The sequence below is a fragment of the Macaca nemestrina genome, chromosome 1, assembly GCF_043159975.1.
Source record: "Macaca nemestrina isolate mMacNem1 chromosome 1, mMacNem.hap1, whole genome shotgun sequence".
NCBI classification, from domain to species: Eukaryota; Metazoa; Chordata; class Mammalia; order Primates; family Cercopithecidae; genus Macaca; species Macaca nemestrina.
In genome coordinates, this window is record NC_092125.1 from 39,912,131 (window position 1) to 39,934,085 (window position 21,955).

Here is a 21,955-nt window from a genome sequence, read left to right on the forward strand (position 1 = left end):
AGACCCACTTCATGTGGGAAAGGAGGTGACTCTGAGCTTGAGGAAGAGCAGCAAACCTGAGATGCTCAAAGCTGAGGTTCTCAGTCAGGATTCTCTTCTTCCCTAGAGCATCTCTAGTGAGCTCCAAAGTCACTGGGAATTTTTCAAGGCATTGGAAGGTTAATGTTAGTTGCCTTGATTTTTATTTTTAATCACAAAATGTTAGAGCTGGAACATACTTTAGAGATTATCTTCTCCATTCTTCTGATTACAGATGAAAAAAACTGAGGCCCAAAGAGGTGTCTGAAACTCAATTCCCGCTCAAGTGTTTCAACATTTGGAAACTAAACATCATGATATCCTATAAACATAGGGTCTTTTCAGTCATAAAAGATTCAGGACTCCTTGGTTTAATTTATCTTTAAGGCTTTTGCCAAATTATTTCCTGTCTAAATTACTGGAATATCATCTGATAAAATGAAGGACCAGGAAACATAAGAACTGAAACTTATCCCTGTCTCTGTTTGAACTTGGTAGTAGCCCCCCACCAAATTTTCTATACATCTCTGAAATGTCACCTAACAGTCATTTATTTAATCATCCAGGCATTCATATTACCAACATTGGTCAAGTAAAGCAATCTCTATATGTCAGGTATTTTTCTGGATCCTGTGATATAGAAACCAAAGTTATAATCTTGCCTTTACAAAGCTCATCATCTTCTTGAAGAAAGGGACTGCCAACAGGCACCATGAGGCAGCAAGTGGAGGTAGGCCCAGGGCACAGGGGAGCACCCAGGCAGACACCAACCTAGATCTGCAAAGTGAGCTAGGTTGTGGGAGAGGCAGTCGGGGAAGATTTACAGAAAGAGGCAACTGACTCCAGGGTGGAATTTAAAAGGATGAGTAGAAATTACCACTCTTTCGTATATTCAATAAATATTCAATGAGTACCCTATGCACCATATACTGAGATAAGGCATTCTAAGTACAGAGTTGGTGGAAACAGAAAAAGTCCCTGCTATGGTTTGAATGTGACCCCCAAAGTTCAGGTGTTGGAAACTTAATTTTCAATGCAACAGTGTTGAGAGGTAGGCCCTTTAAGAAGTGATTAGGTCATGAATGGATTAATGTCATTATTGTGCAGGGTGGGTTTGTTCTAAAAGCAAGTTTGGTCCCTCTCACATGCACACATGCTTGCTCTCTTACCTTTCTGCCTTGTACCAGGGGATCACGCAGCATGAAAATCCTCACCAGATGTAGACTCCTCAGCCTTGGACTTTTCATCCACCAGAACTGTAAGAAATGCATTTCTTTTCTTTATAAATTACCAACTCAGTGGTGTTCTTTTATAGCAACACAAAACAGACTGAGATAGTTTGTGTCTCACTGGCCCTTACAGTTAGTTAGAAGTCAGGCAATAAAAAGGTAAACAGATATCTATAAAATGTGAAGTTAGGAAGGATGCTAAGATCGGGAGAACAAGAAGGGGGCCTGTCAGAGATCAAGAAAGTCGTTGCTGAGGAGGTTGTTAGATAGTTTCTGAAAGATAAGAAGGAATGAACCACGTGAAAAGCCAGGTACGACAGTTCCAGAGAGAGGGTCATGGGTGTGCAAAGACCCTGAAGCAGAAAATAGTTAAGCCTGTTTTTAAAATTGCAGAAAGAACTTGGTGTCAAACAAGGTGAATTAGAAAAGGAGAGAGGTTGTGATTTGCTGCTGGGGAGGGAAGCAAAGAACAGTGCACTCAGGGCTTGGTGGGCCAAAGTAAAAATGAGCATCAAGGACTTTACAAACAGAAGGAATGGGCCATGTAAAGGCCTAGAAATATGAAACCAGTGGCACTTGGAAGGATTGGCATGGAGATTAGTGGCCTACAACACGATGGTGTACAGTCCATACACAGCATGAGCTGACCACTTTGAGCTAGAGGCCTTGGTCTTTCCTAACCTGCTCTAACAACCTTTCACATAGACTAAAACCATGAAATATGCCCCTATATCTTTTGGATGGTGGTCATTTCAGCCTTTCTAATCAGCTTCTGGAGGTGACATGTAAGAGGACAAACTAGAGTCAGCAACAGCTCATCCATTATACCATGCTGAGTGAAAACAAATTCCACAGTTCCTACAAGATAAATAAAAATTCAGAATTGAGAATGGCAAGGACAGCTGGCCAGCAGGAGACAGGCAAATGGCCAATGGTTCATGTTTGGATGACAAGGGAAGAAAGAATGAAATGCAAGAGGAAAACAAGGACTCTCTCTTCAAACAGTTGGGAAACACCCTCTGCTTCCCTTCATTTCCCAGCTGGGGAGGGTGGCAGCAGCAGGACAAGAGGTCAGGAGGAAGCATTCAATCCCGGACACCCTGCCTGCTACCAGGAGATCTGCTGGAGTGGATGCCACTGGGCCGGATGCCGGAAACGGGAGACACAGAGGATGTGGTGCCCAGTCCCTGCCGATGCCAGGGCCTGCCCTAAAGAACTGGACGTCAGCAAACAGACAACCATTCAGACTCTGCAGCAGGCGGGGTTCCCATGGCAACCAACACTTCCCTAGCACCTCCACATCCCCTTCTTTTCCCCTAATAAACTTGCCATTTGGATCTAACCTACACTTCGGATAATGTCTAGGTTGGATAAGAGGTGCTGGGAATGGGGGTATATATTGGAGGGGGTGTCGAGGAATGGGAAGAAGAAATCTGGTTTTCACATGAAGTCGGAGAATTAAAAGCTGTTGGATCCCTAGGCAAATTTTAATCAGGCTGTGTTTTTTTTTGAGCCCAACTTTCCTTCCACTTCTGGCATTTGCCCAAGGCTCTTTTATGGCCAAAGGCCACTGGTCACTACTTCCTCTTGGCCCTTCCTAATCATCATTCTTGCCTGCTGGAAGGGATGCTCTGCTGCCCGATACTGTTCCCAAGTCAATTAATGGTTCCTCCCCTAAATCTGAGCTGGCCAAAGTCCCTCTGCCCTTTCAGTGGCTGACAGATTAAAGGAAAGGGAAAGGCACCCTGGGAATGTTAAAGACAGTAGACTCCTGAGCCCCACCTTCAAGATTCAGAGTCATTATGCCTTGAATGGAGTTCTAAAAATTCGCATTATTCCCACGCAGGTTTATGCAGATTTTAGTGGATGCTAGACACACACTAAAGAAACTATTAGGAGATATACCTAATGTAAATGACGAGTTAATGGGTGCAGCACACCAACATGGCACATGTATATATATGTAACAAACCTGCACGTTGTGCACATGTACCCTAGAACTTAAAGTATAATAAAAACAAAAACAAAAAAACAAAAAAGAAACACTATCTCAGGGGTCATTTGGATTGGAATGAAGCCAGGTTCATGGGATCAACTGACTTCCAAGGATATTTGGGCCAGGGTGGCAGATACGTAGGAGAAAATGTCCTTTGGTGTGAGGACAGGTCCTTCCCAACCCCAGGGTGTGCGCTCCTCCAGCCCTTTGGAGCTGCTGAGTATCCTTCAATGTCTTTCAGCCGACGCTAAAACTTTTCAAAAGAAGGAGGTTCCAGTTTTCTTGATGAATACATGATCTATTCCCTCTTCCAGGGTGGCTCTGGGCTCTCCAAGAACAGACTTCATACAATGCTTGACTTAAGTGAAAGTTCTCTGACTGTCATTTCTGATTCTAACAACCCAAATCAGACCCAGGGAAAAGCACATGAAATGAACCAAAAAATGAACAGAAATGAGCATGACTAAAAAGCCAAGAGGGATTTCTCTTATGTTGGAAATGGAGGAAATGTGTGTGTTGACCTTGCTTTCTTCTTTGGTGCTGATTAGTTTTAAATGGAGTTATTTTAATTTTTGTGCACAGTGAATAATTTTGCTCTGAGACTCATCTGGCCTTAGTTACCCTATTTATGGCAAAGAAAGCTCCTAGCCCCACAGACATGCTCAGATGGGATTCCGCTCCTGAGAACATGAACTGTGCCTATGTCTCCTATCAAGCAGCATTTACACCTGAATGTGTTGCTGAATCATTCAGTATAATGAGATCAAATACCTAAACGTGAGGATTCCTTGCTCTGTCCCTGTTCCAGTCGCATTTCTAACAACTCCACTCTGTATGAATGTCCTGTTCACTTTCTTACTGAGCATCTAGGTTGTCCAGAACCTGCACAGTGAGGAAAAGAGAGGAACTACACTTAGCACAATGTCTTCCCTAGAAATCAGTTAAGTTCCATTAAGGAAAATGGGATGAGGGGGTTGAATGAGAGAAACAAAGAAACCAAAGAAGGCACATTCCCCTGTTTCCCACTAACAGATGCTTACATGCTTTTCTGGGAGCGAGTGTAATCACTTGTTTTCAAGGGATGCTGGGTCCTCCTTCTAGAGGTAAGAACTAAAAATATTCTCAAAAGGTTTTGAAGTTTGGCATTCTAATTAAAAAACAAACAAACAAACAAAGCATGTTGTTCTAACCTTTTAAAACTTCCAAAGTCAGCAAATGAGAGCCAGAGAAGGGAGTCACCAGATTGCATTTTGGCTGTAGGATTTTCAATCCACTGTCTCCAGGTCTTTTTTTTTTAAATTTTTTAACAATAATAGCTTCATAGCATTCTTCCCTCTGCTCCTGTTCCAAAATGAGTATGACACAGTGAATGCCAGGGAGAAGCAAAGGTATTTTTTAAATGACATCTGGATATATACAAATAATGGAATGATATTTAGCCTTTACAAGGAATGAAATTCTGACACATGCTATAACATGGATGAACTTTGACAGCATTATACTGATGAAATAAGCCAGTCTCAAAAAGACAAACACTGTATGATTCTACTTAAGTGAAGTATTTAGAGTGGTCAAATTCATAGAGACAGAAAATAGAATGATGCTTGCCAGGGGCTAGGAGTAAGGGAAGTGGGGAATTGTTTAATGAATATGGAGTTTCAGTTTGGAATGATGAAAAAGTTTTTCTTTTCTTTCTTTTTTTTTTTTTTTTTTTTGATAGGGTCTTGTTCTGTCTCTGAGGCTGCAGTACAGTGGTGCAATCTTGGCTCACTTCAGTCTCTGCCTCCTGGGCTTAAGCGATCCTCCTACCCCTGCCACTTGAATATCTGGGATCACAGGAACAAGCCACCACACCCAGCTAATTTTTTTATTTTTTGTAGAAACAGGATTTTGCCATGTTGCCTAGGCTGGTCTCAAACTCCTGAGCTCAAGTGATCTATCTGACTTGGCCTCCCAAAATGCTGGGATTACAGGCATGAGCCACTGTGCCTGGTGATGGAAAAGTTCTGAAGATGGAGAATGGTGATGGTTATACAACAATCTGAATATACTTAATGCCAATGAACTGCACACTTAAAAATGGTTTAAAATGGCATGGTGTTTCATTTATATATGCACTTTACCACATAAGAAAAAGGTGTTTTAGAGTCACCCATGTGTCTATGCATAAGGTTTTTCTTATTTTCCTATATCTCTCCTGTACCCATATGGTAATGTAATTTCTAGAATGGCCACCCGGTACTATTAGGGTCGTGAAGTAACATAGAATAAACAATATACCTGGATTTGCATGCTTTTTCTTGTGAAACTAAACTGCTTTTTAATTGGTACCAAAATGGTTAAAAAGGTAAATTTTATGTGATGTATATTTTTATCCCCTTCTCCCCCCTCCACACACACAAAAACTTGAAGCATCAAGAATGATGTCCAAGCAGTGGATAAAGTTTCTGCTCCCTCTTTGCACAGCTGCTCTGCTCTGGGCCTATTACAGAATGGTTGTCCTTTTCTCATCTTGTACAGTAGCAGATGTTTACTGTAACAGATGTTATAGTAAATGTTTTTCAGTGGATTTCATTGGAGGGATGTGGAATCTGCTCCAGTCTTTCAATTTAGCTCTCCAGTCCCAATGCCTGCTCCTCTTGAGGGTTCCGCTAAGGAGGCAGAAGGAACCAACGGAAGGGAAGGTGGCTGAACTACCAAGCATTTTTCTGGGTAGCATGTGGCACAGACTCCCTAAGAGAAATATCGGGGTCCATAGGTTTATGTAGTAGATGACTAAAAGCATTTCTCTCCAGTTGCTTAAACAACATACTTGCCACTTCCCAATGGAAAGAGATTTGGAGATAGTGGAACAATATTCCAATGAAATATTTCAGTAGCTTTCAAATTATTTTGATTGCAACCCACATTAAGAAATGAATTTTACATCATGACTTAATGTGTGCATTCATACTGATGCATTTATATAACAGAATAAACAATTGAAGTTTTGTGATAGAATACTTGCCCCTATTACATGAAGGCCACTCTAAGATTTTAGGCCACCCCTTTCCACAGTTCTGATCTGATCTACTTTCTTTCACTTTTTTTCTTTTTTCTTTTTTTTTTTTTTTGAGATGAAGTCTCATTCTGTCGCTCAGGCTGGAATGCCGTGGCGCAATCTCAGGTCACTGCAACCTCTGCCTCCCAGGTTCAAGCAATATTCCTGCCTCAGCCTCCTGAGTAGCTGGGATTACTGCTGGTTGTAATCTATTACATTTGTTTTAGGACTTGCTAATAGGTCTAGATCTGCAGTTTGAAAATTCCTGAAGTGTGTCTGATGCTCTCACCACTGGGTTAAGACGAAACTGCTTGCTCCAGAGGACTAACGACAGGTGAGAGAGGACTATGCAAGGGAGAGAGTTGATCGGGTAGGTCGATTTCTCTTCAGTCTCAGAGGGAAAAAGCCTGATGTGGTAGCACAGAAATGGACTGTGAAACGAGTGTGTGTGAGCCACGGGTCTACAGGCAAGGCTCAGCAGGAGAGCCTGGGACCATGTGTCTGCACTTCAGCAGGAACACTGAATATGGACCATCAGCCAAATCCACCCTTGTTGGATATCACTGCAAAATCATAAAATCAAAGCTAATTTGGGAAATCGGGGAAAAGGCAAAAACTTGAAACTCTGCGGTCTTGCTAAAGATTTCATTAAAGAGGAGTCCATAGACTATGCTTGTTTTTCAGAGATAAAGTCAGGAAATCTTTGAATGCAGATGTGGTGTCACCTGTACTTTTCAGAGCCTTCTGCACCCACTTATCCATGCTTCTAACTCTGTCTTTCTTCCTGTGTTGTCTAGGGATCTGGGAAATAGAATGTTGGCACATCTTGCCTGATTTCTCTATTGATTTTTTTTCTGTGCATGTCAGAGAGGTCTGGAGGAAGTTAGGCCCCTGGGAAATGTGTGCTTACTGGCTATTCATAGTCAAACCCAGAATGGGAATTGACATTCATTGAAATCATGTGAGGAAGCACATATAATGAAGAGACAAGTACCAGGCGCCATAAATACACGTTATTTTTGGCAGATTATGTTCGATTATGATATTTTCCAGGGGGCAGAAACCAAACTAAGTCTGGGTGTGGTGGTTTATGCCTGTAACCCCAGGGCTATGGGAGGCAAAGGAGGGAGGATTGCTTGAGGCCAGGAGTTTGAGACCAACCTGAGCAGCATGCCAAGACCTCGTCTATACCAAAAAAATAAAAATAAATAACTGGGCATGGTGGCATATATCTGTATTCCCAGCTATAGGAGGCTGAGGTGGGAGGGTCGCTTGAGTCAGGGAAGTGGTGGCTGCAGTGAGTCACGAGCACACCACTGCACTCCAGCCTGGGTAAGAGAGTGAGACCCTGTCTCCAAAAGAAAAAAAAAGAAAAAGAAAAAAAAAAAACCACAAACTAATAATTCACATTCAAAACAAAATGATCCCTGTCTATGCCAGCTCCAGAACATTCCCTAATATGCCATAGATGTTTAAGAAAGTCATTCCACATACTTCCTTTAAGGCATTCTCAGGCTTCCTAAGGCACACTACTTTCTATCTCCCTTCTCTAAAGATGTGCCTAATGATCTAAAAGGAGGTGGGCCCCTCTATGCTACCTCATACAGGTACTTGGGCAGTAACAAGATTGTGGTTTCCAGAATAAATAATGGGCACTGCCACCATCGGAGTCCGTAGGATGCTGTATGAGTGCCAAACAGTTCAGGCTGGCATCTCTGTTAGTTTCAAATGATAAAATGCTAGGCTATAACAATGTTTAAAGATTATCTATTCCAATTCCTTCAATACATTGTCCCAAGTCACCTGGGACACCTGTGAATGGCCTTCCTTCCCAAGCTCATCTCCTGCAAATATATCCCGCTCCTTTTTTCCATTTCATCTATTCCCATAAACAGATGTCGTTACCACAGAGTTCAGCAATTCATTTCCCTCTGTTTTTTCCATGTATCTGTTACTCCATGTTTCTACATAGATGGCAGCACCCGCTTTGGCCTTCCCCTCCTTCTCTGGCATGTATTCTAAGTGCTTGTCGACGGGTGCCAGGAAGTCTCAACCTTGTATCGTCTTTCAGACAGAAGGAGAACCTAGGTGACAGCATTATCTCCTAATCTTCTCGTAAGACAAAGTTCAGCCAGAAAGGAGAAGCATAAGTTTCAGAAGAGGAATCTGATCATGCGGAAGAGACTTTGCTGCATTTTCTAAGAAATCTCTGTGATTAGCCAAATATGTTGGTTATGACACTTTCAGCTGCCTGAAACAGAAAACTCCCACTCACACAGCTTGAAAAATGCAAACAAATGTATTGTCCCACATACTTAAAGTCCAGAGATGGCTTGGGTTTCAGGAAAGATATAGTTCAGTGCTATTCAGTAATGTCATCAGGGACAGAGGTTATTTCTGTCCTTCCAGTCTGCTGTCCTCAGCATGGGTTCATTCAACAAGATGGCAGCCACTGGATATCAGCTGGCCACACACTTCCTGTTCATATCCAGTAGGAAAGAATGAATGGAAGTAACCTCTGCCCAAAGGCCCCTCCTTTATTCTGATTGGGCCAAATTAAGTCATACATTCATCATTGGCCTAATAACGGTTGCCAGAAGGATGTCATGTGCTAATTGGTATAGATCAAGGCTTCTCAATAGCAGTAACACTGACATTTTGGACTGGATTATTCCTTGTTGCAGGGGCTGTTCTGTGTACTATAGAATGTTTAGCAGCATCCCTGGGCTTTATAGCCCCTCAGCACCACCTATCATGAGAATTAAAAATGTCTCCTGACATTGCCAAATGTCCCCTGGAAGACAGGAAAAATCACCCCAGGGTTGAGAACCACTGGTATGGAATAATCAGGTTACTTATGGCCTCTGCACCTTAGTTTTCTAAGAAAGTCATCCTATCCATTTGTAAAATGGGACTCATAATAGTAGCTCTCTCATATGACCATTATGAGAATTAAATGAGTAAGTTTATGTAAATGTACAGAATATAGTAAGCAGTACATATATGGTAACTGTTACTTTCATCCACTACTCAGTGTATGAAACATATGATGTGCTCAAATATTTTCTGAGTAACAAATGAATTCAGTGGAAAAGTCATTTGGGTCCATGTAACAGTGATGTAGTTCAGAAAAATGGTATTCTACAACGCTACTACTGCTGAACATTTCTGAAGTTGGGATTATATTCTGAATTTATGAGGCATGTCGTTTCTTCATTTGAGAATGTCACTAGAATATAAGGCCTTATTATATGTATAAGGGTAAAACCTGGTGCCATTTGGAATTTAAATGGCCACTAAGAAATGAAAAGGGTGAGGTAGTGGGAATCAGGGACCTTAGATGGACTCGCTGGTTTTTTCATCCAGAACATAGACCGAGTCTACTCAGCCCTGCATCCTGGAAACCAAGACAGAGCATTTCCTTAGTTGAAGGTTGTGGAGTTGGAAGTGCAATCTGAAGTCCAATGAATAAAGGTGCTCAGAGGAGTATCTTGATAACATTATTTAAAAGTGTATGCATTTTTCCACTTTGTTATTGTTGATAATAATGTTTCCGTTTGAAGGGTGCACCATATGGTTTTAAAAATCACTTTCACATGCCTCTCTGGAAGTTTTGTTGGATGAAAGGGAGAGTGAATATTTGCAAGTGTATGGCAAACCAAACTCTCATATCTCTGAGTTTACAAATAAATTTGAAAAGGTGGAATTCAGTTGGAGAATTGCCCATAGGGGCTGCCTTGACCAAACTCATGAGTGTTAAACCATTGAGTTTTTAGAGCTCATTTTTGCTGTAGGCAAAGCTTCTTCTATTCTAAATAATATCTCAAACCAGAGATTCGGAAGCAAATTTTTAAAAAAGAATTGGATATTTGGGTTTTTTTAAAGGATTAAACTATTCTTAATGGACAAAATGAGAACTTTATTGGACTTAACGTTATTTTGTAATTTAGTACTTTGAAATAGCATATGGAGATATACCATAATAATTTCTATGCTTGGGGCTTATGAAGGTCTTGCAGTAGCTCTGCTTACCAGAGCACTGAGGATTCACAGCTTCAGGGTAAAGACAAACAGCTCACTGTTGTTTCTACAGGGTCTTTCAGCCCTTTCCCAAATATTCTTTCCATTCCTGCAGCTTTCTACTTTTGTGTGGGGATTCCCTTTTCTTTGAATGTTTGCCCTAACTTCTCCTTCAAGTTCAGGTCAATTTAACTTCTTCCAAAAAGACTTCCTAGATTCTCCAAGGAGTGATAGATTTTATTCCTCTACAGTTGTTATTTCATAATACCTATTACATTTATAACTGACCCTTCCTATGCCACCCCTCAGTACAAATTGTTATGAATTTGGATGAATTCCAAATTGGATGAATAAACCAGCGAGTCCATCTAAGGCCTCTGATTCCCACTAGCTCACGCTTCTCATTTCATGGTGGCCATTTAAATTCCAAATGGCACCAGGTTTTACCCATATACATGTAATACATACACATGCATAGGCTAAATTGTAGCTTTTAGAAAATAGGTACTATTTCTTACTCACTGTTGCCCTCACCATAACATGTGCTCAGAATGCAGTAAAAGTTCAATGCATTTCTGAATTTTAGTAAAACCATCTTTTTTTTTTTTTTTGGCAGACACAGCCATATGGTATCTTTTAAATTATCATGTAGCCCTGCTCCATTTCTATGGAGTAAGGCCTCCCATGACAGGTTTGTTTATTGATTCACAAGTAAATTCAAAGCTAGGCATGTTGTTTCACACCTGTAGTCCCAGCCCTTTGGGAGGCTGAGGAAGGAGGATCACTTGAGGCCAGGAGTTCAAGATCAACCTGGGCAACATAGCGAGACTTAGTCTCTACAGAAACATAAAAAAAAATAAATAAATTCAGAAATGCTCCCTCTAAAGTAGGTACTATCCTGAATAGTGTGTCCTCTGTAACTATCAAGACAGCTGCAACCACTTGCAGAGTGTGCCTACTATGTGCCAGGCTCTGTGCGAGTGACTCACTGTCAGTCTGAGCCTCTGGCCAAGGCTCAGCTTTGCAGAACTTCTTTCTTTTCAGGGAGATGTAACTCCCAGCATCTGGAGAAGCTAATCACTCCTTTGTTCATGTTTGCTCTTGCACCAAGACTTTTTTTTATTTTTTATTTTTAGGAACAGTCTGTTCATGTCTCCTTGGCTCAGATCTCTATGTTCCCATACCATCATGATGTAACTTAGAACTTATTTTACAGAACTGAACTCAATTCAATTTTGAAATTGTACAGGAGACTTACTCCACCCCTTTTCTTTCCATTAAAAAGCAAGCGGGATGTGTAGAAGCAATTTATTAAGGGTTCCTGTGGCTAGTCCCAGACCACTATTTCACCGTTTCCTTATAGTTCACTGAGAAAGGAGGGCAGAACAGGAAAGGGGAGACCAGTTCCTTCCTTCCTGAATGATTGTTTGGCCGATCCACAGGAACCCCACACCTCAGCCATCCTACTCCCAGCAGGGAAGCAGTACTCAGAGAGTCAACCCAGAGCCAGGGCTGGCTGTGTCAGGCTACGATGACAGTTCCGATTGGGAGGTGAAATTTGGCCAACAACAGGCAAGGTGTGATAGGAGGTGATAATTATTAGAACATGACATTTTGAGAATAGGATCCAAGTCTGTTTAATATATCCTCAGCACCAACACAATGACTTGGCTTAGTAATAGCTCCAGAATGGTTAACTAGATGTCCAATAAATAAGTGAATGATTAAGTGAATGAATGTCATATTCTTGCTTTCTTCAAGCACTCTTTAAAAAGCATCTCCTTCATGTCTCTCTTCTGTATATCAGGAATCAGGAATTTGATGAGGCATGCAGCTCATCAGTCTGGAAGCATTCTGCTAATTACAAAAGCCTAGGATGCTTGGGTGGAAAAAGCACAGGTTAGAGAGGGGAGAGTAGAAAAGGGTTTTTCCAGAGCCTTTTCTTCTTTCTTTCCTTTTTTTTTTTTTTTTTGGTCGGAGTCTAACTCTGTCACCAGGCTGGAGTGCAGTGGGGCAATCTCGGCTTGCTGCAACCTCTGCCTCCCAGGTTTAAGCAATTCCCCTGCCTCAGCCTCCTGAGTAGCTGGGATTACAGGCGCACACCACCACACCCAGCTAATTTTTGTATTTTTAGTAGAGATGGGGTTTCACCATGTTGGCCAGTATGGTCTCGATCTCTTGACCTCATGATCTGCCAGCCTTGGCCTCCCAAAGTGCTGGGATTACAGGCATGAGCCACCATGCCTGGCCTTTTCTTTTTTTTTCTTTTTGAGACAAAGTCTCACTGTCACCCAGGGAGGAGTGCAGTGGTGTGATCAAGACTCACTGCAGACTTGACCTTCCCAACTCAAGTGATCCTCTTGCCTCAGCCTCCATAGTAGCTGGGATTACAGGCATGCTGGTCTAATTTTTTAATTTTTAGTAGAGACATGGTCTCACCATGTTGCCCAAGCTGATCTCAAACTCCTGGGCTCAAGCAGTCCTCCCACCTTGGCTTCCCAAAGTGCTGGGATTATAGATGTGAGTCATCATGCCCAGCCCTCCAGAGCCTTTTCAAATAGGCTAAAGCCCACTTCCCTGTATGCTTAGTTTCAGGTTTCTATGTCATCCTCCCAACATGTTGAAATCTGTGAAAACAAGGATCAACAGTATACGACAATGGTTTAATGGGCTCTGCAGCTGTAAAACCCTGGATTCTAGTCCTGGTTCTCCACTGACAAAGAGGAAGGCACTTAACCACTTTGACTTTTAATCCATTATCCATAAAATGAAGGTGGTAATAGTATCTGTCTCATGAGGTTGCCAGGAAGACTAATTTATATACAATGCACATAAAGTAGTTGGCCTGGCCCCTGGGACAGAATAAGGTCTGAATAAATGAGAGCTGCTGTCATAATTAATTCAAGGCATAGCACGCGGCATTTCATGGACATTTTTCAATTGCTTGAGTAAAACAGACCCAGCTTGGAGAAAGCAGAACAAATCAAAATGAGACAGTCCATCAGGATTCCTTCCAAATTTGTGATCACATTGCAGCTCATCCCTTTGTTTTGGCTCAGTCATTTCTCCAATTGTGAGCAACTTAGGGCTCTTCACAGTAGGGAGAATGGGCATACTCACAGGGCAAATTATGGTTTGAGGAAGCCTCCTGGAGGAATGGTTTTCAGGGGACTTAGGTCCTGACTAAGAGCCTTACAACACTTGAAGATTGTTGAGGAGCCATTCTCCACTCCCCCTAGCTTTATGAAGCTATAATTGACAAAACTGTATTTACTTGCAGTGTACATTATGATGTTTTGATATAAGTATACATACTGAAATTATTAAATAAAGACAATTAACATAGCAATCATCTCACACATTTATCAATTTTTGTGGTGAGAACAATTGAAATCTACTCTGTTAGCAATTTGCAAATAGTCAATATGCTATTATTAATTACAATTACCATACTGTACAGGAGATCTCCAGAAGTTATTCATCCTGTCTAACTGAAACTTTGTACCATTTGGCCAAGAGTTCACCATTCCTGCCCCCAACCTCCCAGTCCCTGATAACTACGATTCTACTCTCTTCTTCTATGAGTTCCAAAAACAAAAACAAAATTTTTTGAGATGGACTCTCAGTGCAATCTCAGCTCACTGCAACCTCTGCTTCCCAGGTTCAAGCGATTCTCCTATCTCAGCCTCCTGAGTAACTGGGATTACAGGCATGCACCACCACGTCTGGCTAATTTTTTGCATTTTTAGTAGAGATGGGGGGGTTTCACCATGTTGGCCAGGCTGGTCTCGAACTCCTGACCTCAAGTGATCCACCTGCCTCGGCCTCCCAAAGTGCTGGGATTACAGGCATGAGTCAACACACCCAGCCTGTGAGTTCAAATTTTTTAGAGTCCACATATGAGTGAAATTAGTCTTTCTGTGCCTGTTACTTCACTTAGCATAACATCCCCTAGGTTCATCCGTGTTGTTGCAAATGACAGGATTTCATTTTTCAAGGCTGTATAGTATTCCATTGTGTATATATACTACATGTCCTTTATCCATTCATCTGTTGGTGGGCACTTAGGTTGCTTACACACCTTAGCTATTGTAAATAATGCTGCAAGAAACATGGGAGTGCAGATATCTCTTTGCGATCCAAGTTCCATAGAGTTTTGTTGTTTTTTTGTTTAATCTCAACTGAGAGCAAAGTAAGAGGAAATGGAGCCTAATGGCCACTGAAGCACTTCTTGCTAGACAGGAAGAGATTCCTGGAAGCTATTTAGCCTCATCAGAGAGGGCAAGTAATATCCTTCTCAGAATAGAAAAATATTGAACTTTATGGAGGTATAATTAATATATAACAAAATGCACTCCTTTGTTGGGTGGAGTTCAATTAGTTTTGACAAATGAATACATTCATGTAACTACTACTGCAATCAAGATTTAGCACATTTTCATCACCCCAAGAATTTCTTCTTGCCTATCTACAGTCCACTTGGGCCCTAAGTGATTCTGTCATTACATGTTAATTTTGCTTATTCTAGAATTTTATATAACGGAATCACAATATGTACTCTTCTGTGTTTGGTGGTGTTTTGCTCACTCATATTGTTGCATATACCCATAATTTGTTCATTTTTATTACTGAGTATAATATTGTATATTATAGCTTTAAAAAATCTGTTCACTTGTAGATAGACATTTTAGTTGTTTCCAGGTTGTGAACATGATAAAGTTGCATTGTGTGCAAGTCTTTGTGTGGATATATGTTTTCCTTTCTTTTGGGTAAATACCTAGCAGTGAAATTGCTGGGTGGTTAGGTAAGAAACTTTCAAGAAATTGGCAAATAGCTTTTAAAAATAGCTGTACCATTTTACGTTCCCACCAACAGTGTGAGTTCAGGTATTCTACCTCTGTATTAATCAAAGGTCTCCAAAGAAACAGAACCAATAGGAGATTCTATATATGTATAGAATTTATTATGGGAATTGGCTTACACAATTACAGAGGGCAAGAAGTTGTCTGCAAGCTGGAGAACCAAGAAAGCCAGTAGTGAGTTAGGAGGTCTAACAGTCAGGAGTACTCTTGTCCAAAGATAGTGAAGATGGGTGTCCCAGTTTAAACAGAGAGTGTGGATTTGCCCTCAGTTTTTTGTTGTTGTTGTTGTTCCATCTGAGTCCTCAATGGATGGAACAATGCCTGCCCACATTGAAGGGTGATTTTCTTTATTTTCTACCAAGTCAAATGTTAATGTCTTCTGGAAATATCCTCACAGACATACCAGAAAAAGTTATACCAGCTATCTGGCATCCCTTAGCCCAGTCAAGTTAACCCATAAAATTAACCATCACAACATTCTCACCAACAGTTGATATTTGCAGTAGACAAAATAATAGCTCCCAAAGGATGTCCATGTTCTAATCCCCAAAACCTGTAAATATGTTACCTTACATGGCAAAAGGGACTTTGTAGATGTGATTAAGAATCTTTTATTTTTTTAGGATTTTTTTTGAGAGAGGACTCTTCTGTGTTGTCCACGCTGGAGTCCAGTGGTGCAATCATGGCTCACTGTAGCCTCAACCTCCGGGCTCAAGCGATCCTCCCACTGGGACTACAGGCACGCACTATCATGCCCGGCTATTTATTTTATTTTATTTTTTGTAGAGAGAGGGTCTTGCTGTGTTACCCAGGCTACTCTCGAACTCCTGAGCTCAAGTGATCTTCCCACCTCAGCCTCCCAAACTGTTGGGACTATAGGTGTGAGCCACTATGCCCAGCCTGGTTAAGGATCTTGAGATGAAGAGATTATCCAGATGAGCCAAAATAATCATAAAGGTCCTTAAAAGATGGAAAGTGGAGGCAGAAGAGTTAGAGGAGATGTGAGGATGAAAACAGGTCAGAGTGATGTAGTCATCTGCTAAGGAATGAGGGCGCCACTAAAAAAATTAAAAAGTCAAAGAATAGGTTTTCTCTTAAAGCTTCCAGAAGGAATGCAGCTCTGCAGACAGCTTGATTTTAGCCCTATAAGCTCCATTTCAGATGTCTCACCTCAAGAACAGTAAGGCAATACGTTTGTGTTGTTGTAAGTGTGTGGTAATTTATTATGGCAGCAATAGGAAACTAATACATTTTGTTTGTCTTTTTAATTTTAGCAATTCAATGAATACATATTGTATCTCAGAATGGTTTTAATTTGTGTGTATCTATCTAATGATGTCAAGTGTCTTTTAGGAGCCCTTCATATATTTCCTGTGAAATGTCTGCTCAAGTCTTTTGTCCATTTTAACTGGATTGTCTTATGATTTAGTTGCAAGAGCTCTTTATATGTCTTGGATACAAATCCTTTGCTAATATATGAATTGGGACTATTTTCTCCCAGTATTTGGCTTACATTTTCTTAATGATGCCTTTCAAAGGGAAGAAATTTTTAATTTTGATGAAATCCAATGTATCGATTTTTAACTTTTTATGCTTTATGCTTTTTGAGTCTAACAAATTTTTGACTATCCTCAAATGGCAGGAATTTGGATGTAGGTTCTTTTCTAAAAGTTCTATAATTTCAACTTCAAAATTTACTTCCTTGAACTTTTTAACATGAGTTGAGATGCTTGGTATGAAGCCAGAGGCTTTGTTGACTTTCAGAGAATCTTTTCATGCAATCTTAAAACTGCATTAATTCTGTCTCTGGGTGATAGACACTAAAGCAATCACTTCAGCACTTTGGGAGGCCGAGGTAGGCGGATCACCTGAGGTCAGGAGTTTGAGACCAGTCTGGCCAACACAGTGAAACCTCATCTCTACCAAAAATACAAAAAATAGCTGGGCGTGGTAGTGTGCATCTACTAGGGAGGATGAGGCAGGAGAATCGCTTGAGCCCAAGAGGTGGAGGTTGCAGTGAGCCGAGATCGCACCACTGCACCCCAGCCTGAGCGACAGAGCAAGACTCCATCTCAAAAACAAAAAAAAAAAAAAAAAAAAAAGAGAGAGAGAGAGAAATATATGAAAATATGCATTTTTTGCCCAGTACTCTTTCTGACTACTGAAACATAAACTAGCATTTACTGCATTGTGATGCTGTGCGACACAAACTTTCCTCATCTATAAAACTCGGTTCATTTCATAGATGAGGAAGCTGAGATTCACAGAGTTTAATTACCTGCTATAGATTACACAAGTATAATCAGTCCAGAATTTAAGTTCCTGTCTCATGGATATACTTTGAACTTTCTCATTTGATGGTATGACTTCTTACTCTTCAAATATATTACCCTTCTTTTTCTATGAAAAATGTTATTGCTCTAAAGTCAAAATGCATTAACCATTTTAAATATGGGCTCTTTCTTCTCAAGCGCCTGTCAGATTATGAAGGGGACAATCCAATGTTCCTCTTTTCTTCCCTTAGGGGCAGGGATTTTTGGCACGGTTTGTATCTCCACTGTCCTATTTCACTTCTGTGAAGAGCAAAGGCAATTGATGGATCAATGCTTGGAGCAAAATGCAGAGAATATGCATTTTGTATATTTTCTGCATTTGGCAAAGAATGAAAAGAATCACTTCTTTGGCAGTGATTAGTCTCTGACATTCTAAAAATGGATGAGCAGAGGGATTAGCCTTTATGCAGGTGGGACCCTGAAAAGCAAGTATTAGTTTGGTGTAAAAGTAATTGAAGTTTTACCATTACTTTCAATGGCAAAACTGCAAATGCTTTTGCACCAACCTACATATACACGAGCATACATAGACATTGAGGAATGTATATCACTACACAAAGCCACCACACCATGTTTACTGGGGGAAGGATTGCCGAGGATCTTTTCTGTGTCCTCTTGGGAGATACGGGAGTGGTAGAAACAGGCCCCTACATGGTGAACATACTTATCAGGTGGCATTCTGACCCTCTCACTGCCCTACTGTGGCTTTCAGGTTAATTTATTAATTCTCAGAGTTCAATTTTCTATTTTAGTGACAGAAGCAGTATTGTTTATGTGCTAAACTGACTCCCTATTTACTAGCCCTGTGATTTTGAACAATTTGCTTTATTTCTCTGTGTCTCATTTTCTCATCTGTAAAATGTAGCTGCCATGACACTGATCCAACATGGCTGTGATAAGGATTTAATGAATTAAGACGGGTAAAGCTCATGAATGCTGCTTTACCTATATACCCATTGCCTGGCATATAGCAAGGGCTCAATAAATATCTTTAGTTATAGGACAATCATACATACGTGTGTGTGTGTGTGTGTGTGTGTGTGTGTGTATGTGTGTGTGTGTGTGTGTGTGTGTGTGTGTACCTATATATTTTTCTAAAATGGGACAGAACTGCTTGGTTGTCCTTTTCCATGTAACAAACATAGTAATATAAATAAAGTAATAGTAGGGAAAAAAAATCTTACAACAGCCCCATAACGTACTGAGGCACAGAGAAGTTAAATGTACTGCCCATGTTTACAGAATTCAAAATGATTACACAGATTACACAATACCTCTTTATTTTCCTGTCCAGATCTGATAGCTTTAGGTGAAGCGGGGAGAATGAGTCATAACTGGCAGGTATGGGAGGGGGGCTAATATCTCTGGCTGCTTCACCTTAAACACATGATTTATTCTACCCAGCAGTGGCTGAGCTGAACCTTGAAAACAAGTTTGCCTCGTTATACACACGCTCACTCTGCTGCTCAGCCTTCTTAGTGCCACACACGGTCAGGAACCCTCACTCAACAGTGGGATGTTTGTGGGTTTGCTGGTTGACACTAGAAAGGAGAGTGTGGTGACAAAAGGAGCTAAGGTGAGAGCAGGGTGTTTCAAAAGCAAATACTGCCTTCTTTACAAGCTTGCCAACTCTCAGAGGAAAGACTGTGATTCTGTCTTTGTGGACCACGGAAGTTCCCTGCACCTTTGTCTATTACAGGACTGTCTTGTCTTATTCATCTGAATGCCCCTAGCGCCCACCCCAGAGCCTGGTGAATGGTCAGTGTTCCATAACTGTTGAATGGTACTGGACACCAACCATCTTAGCCCTGGAAAGAGCTTAGTGGTCTGAGTTGGAGGAAAGCTCAGAAATAATAACACCTGAACTCCTGCTGGATACAGGAATCTCCTTGCATTATAAATCAAAGAATGTAGTAGTTTGGAGCATAGCATCTGGAAACAGACTTTCCTGGGTTTAAGTCTCAGCTCCATCATCCCAAATCCTGTAAATATGGGCAGTTTATTTAACTTCTCTGTGCCTCAATACTTTATAAGGATATTGTAAGATTTTTTTCCAACTATTACTTTATTTATATTACTATGCTTGTTACAAAGAAAAAGACAACCAAGCAATTTTGCCCCATTTCAGAAAAAGTTTGCAATCAACACCAATTATATGGTGATAAATAACTGGAATGGTGGCACCTTTGGGTCAAGACTGGCAAGGAAAATGCTATGGTTCATCTCCAACAAGAATATGGCACCTTGGCCAGCACAGGTCACTCTAAAACTGAGTCCTTAGTGCTGGGCCCAGATTTGGATCTCTTCTCTGAAGCTAGCAAGTCAGGTAAAATAATTGGGTTTTTAAAAAAGAAGTTTAAAATGAAGGTCAAGTTAAAAACCCATGCTCTTGACATATTTCCTTTCAAATTTTATATAAAACATACTTTTCCACTTTAATAGCCCAGACTATTTTTCTTTACACAGCCCATCGCATAGTTGCAGACAGACTCTTCTGCCTTAAGATGTAAACACAGGGAAAAATTAATGGCATCTACATAATATTCTTTCCACACTCTGCCATTATAAGGAAAATAAAAAAAAATTTTTTTAAAAAGAAAGGTAGGTTCCATCTTAGATTCTCACAACCTCTTGTTCCACAGTTTATGAACCTGACTCTTGATGCTAAGCTGGCAGTGTGTGTAAGCAGATTTTTGTTTTCAGTGAAGGAAACCCTGGGAAAAGATGGATTGAGCTCATTTTCTTCCAAGAGTTATTGAATGGTACATGTTCCTCAAAGCCCTCATTCTCTCAAACTAGAGCACATTTCAGGATCACACAGCCTTCCTTATAATGCTGGCTGTCTTCAGTGGCAAACTCACAGATCCATCCCAGTTGGCTGTTGCAGTTTTTGTAGCTCACATCTTGAACTATGTGGGAGCCAGTGAGCATGATCTGATCTTGAACTTCACCATACTATAGGTTAACTACTTTGTGACAAAGAAATGCCCTGCTAGTGGTGCCTGTGCACCTAGTAGAGACGAATTGAGTTCTGAGCCATTGGTCAGGATTATATCACAGTTTGCACAAGAAAACAGATGGGTACTGCCAATATGATCAAGGAAAATTCTGTCCATTTTTAGAGCTGAAGTTTTAAAAACCTGCATAGGTGAGTAGAATAAAGGGGCTGCAAGAGCACACCAATCCTCCCAATAGCAAGTGAAAGGTAGGACACAACCCACAGTGGGCGTAACTAGGCTGGCCTGGGCTTCCCCTGAAGCTGGGTTGTGATACTGTAAGATTTTAATAAGATAATATATGTAGCTTATTTAAAACAATGCCTGGTACATAGGAAGTGCTCAATGAATGCCGACCTCCTCCCCTTCCTCTTTCTTCCTTTTCCTCCTCCTCTTTCTTCTTCTTCCTTTTCTCCTCCTCATCACTCTCTTCCTTTTCTTCATCTGGCTTCTGCTTGGAAATCCTCAATGACAGAGATACACTGAGACAAACCTACCTTCTCTTAATTTCCATTCATTGATCTCCAACCTTTCTTCCCATGAAGGATTTCAGACAGCCAAAGATAGCTATTAGGTACGTCCAGAGCCTTCTGTAAAGTCACACATCTACACTTCTCTCTAATCATGTTTTCTCATTCCATGTGATATCCAGATTTTTTTCCATTTGTTTAAAGCCTTTTCATTGCCCATGGGTGATGCCTTAGTGGCACATGATCCTAATGCAGTTAGTTCAGGAAGAAGGAAGTGTGGGCTTTTTTCTTCTCCAACATAGGCATGATTCCAACTCAAACATAGTTTCTTGGATCTCTTTGAAGAGGTAGAGGTTATGAACAGGGTGTCTACCTAGCTATTATCACTCATTATACCTGTCCCCTTCACCACTCCCCCAACACACATGCACATTCACCCTGAATCTCTGCTCTTTTTACTAGGGTTGAGGTGTGAGGTTCTGTATGACATAACTCCTCCTTCCCCCATTATGGCTGCTGTGACACTCTGAGAGAGGACCAAGTGGGTGCTGGCCATTCTGCATTTCTTTTAGTGCCACCAAAAACATCTTCAATACTTGAAGCAGAGTAAGAGCTGTGAGCCAGCAGAGTGATCCAGAAATCCCCCTATGCTAAATCCTACATAGCAGCCAGTGATCCAGGGAGACCTGGCTTGACTTAGCAGGAGGGACCCGCAGCAGACAGTGAGAGATGCCCATTCTGAACCTGCAGTTTTATGTCTCTGTTCCCCTGGTGCTTGGGTACTTGACGTTTACAGCTTCTCTCCTGAGCTGCACTATTCCTCCATCTTGCCTCCCTGTTGTGCTCCACCTATTGCTGATTCCTGCTTGTCTTGCCAACCTCAGCTCTCCCCAAACCTTAAAACACCTATGCTCAATGGTTTGCTTTTCTTCATATATTTTAGGCTCTAGTACCTGGTTCCCCTTCAGGCATTAAGCTCCTTTAATAGTAA

At 41.0% G+C, this 21,955-nt stretch overlaps 1 long non-coding RNA gene and 1 pseudogene across 1 annotated transcript in view; both read right to left on the reverse strand.

Moving 5' to 3' along the window:
* Window positions 1-21,955, reverse strand: part of LOC105484539 (uncharacterized) — a 234,987-nt gene that overhangs the window by 70,270 nt on the left and 142,762 nt on the right. Inside the window, exon 5 of the long non-coding RNA XR_011611687.1 lies at window positions 1,188-1,274. This is a non-coding gene — a long non-coding RNA (uncharacterized lncRNA). The remainder of the gene's footprint in view (window positions 1-1,187; window positions 1,275-21,955) is intronic.
* On the reverse strand, window positions 20,163-20,614 carry LOC112427236 (protein yippee-like 5; annotated as a pseudogene).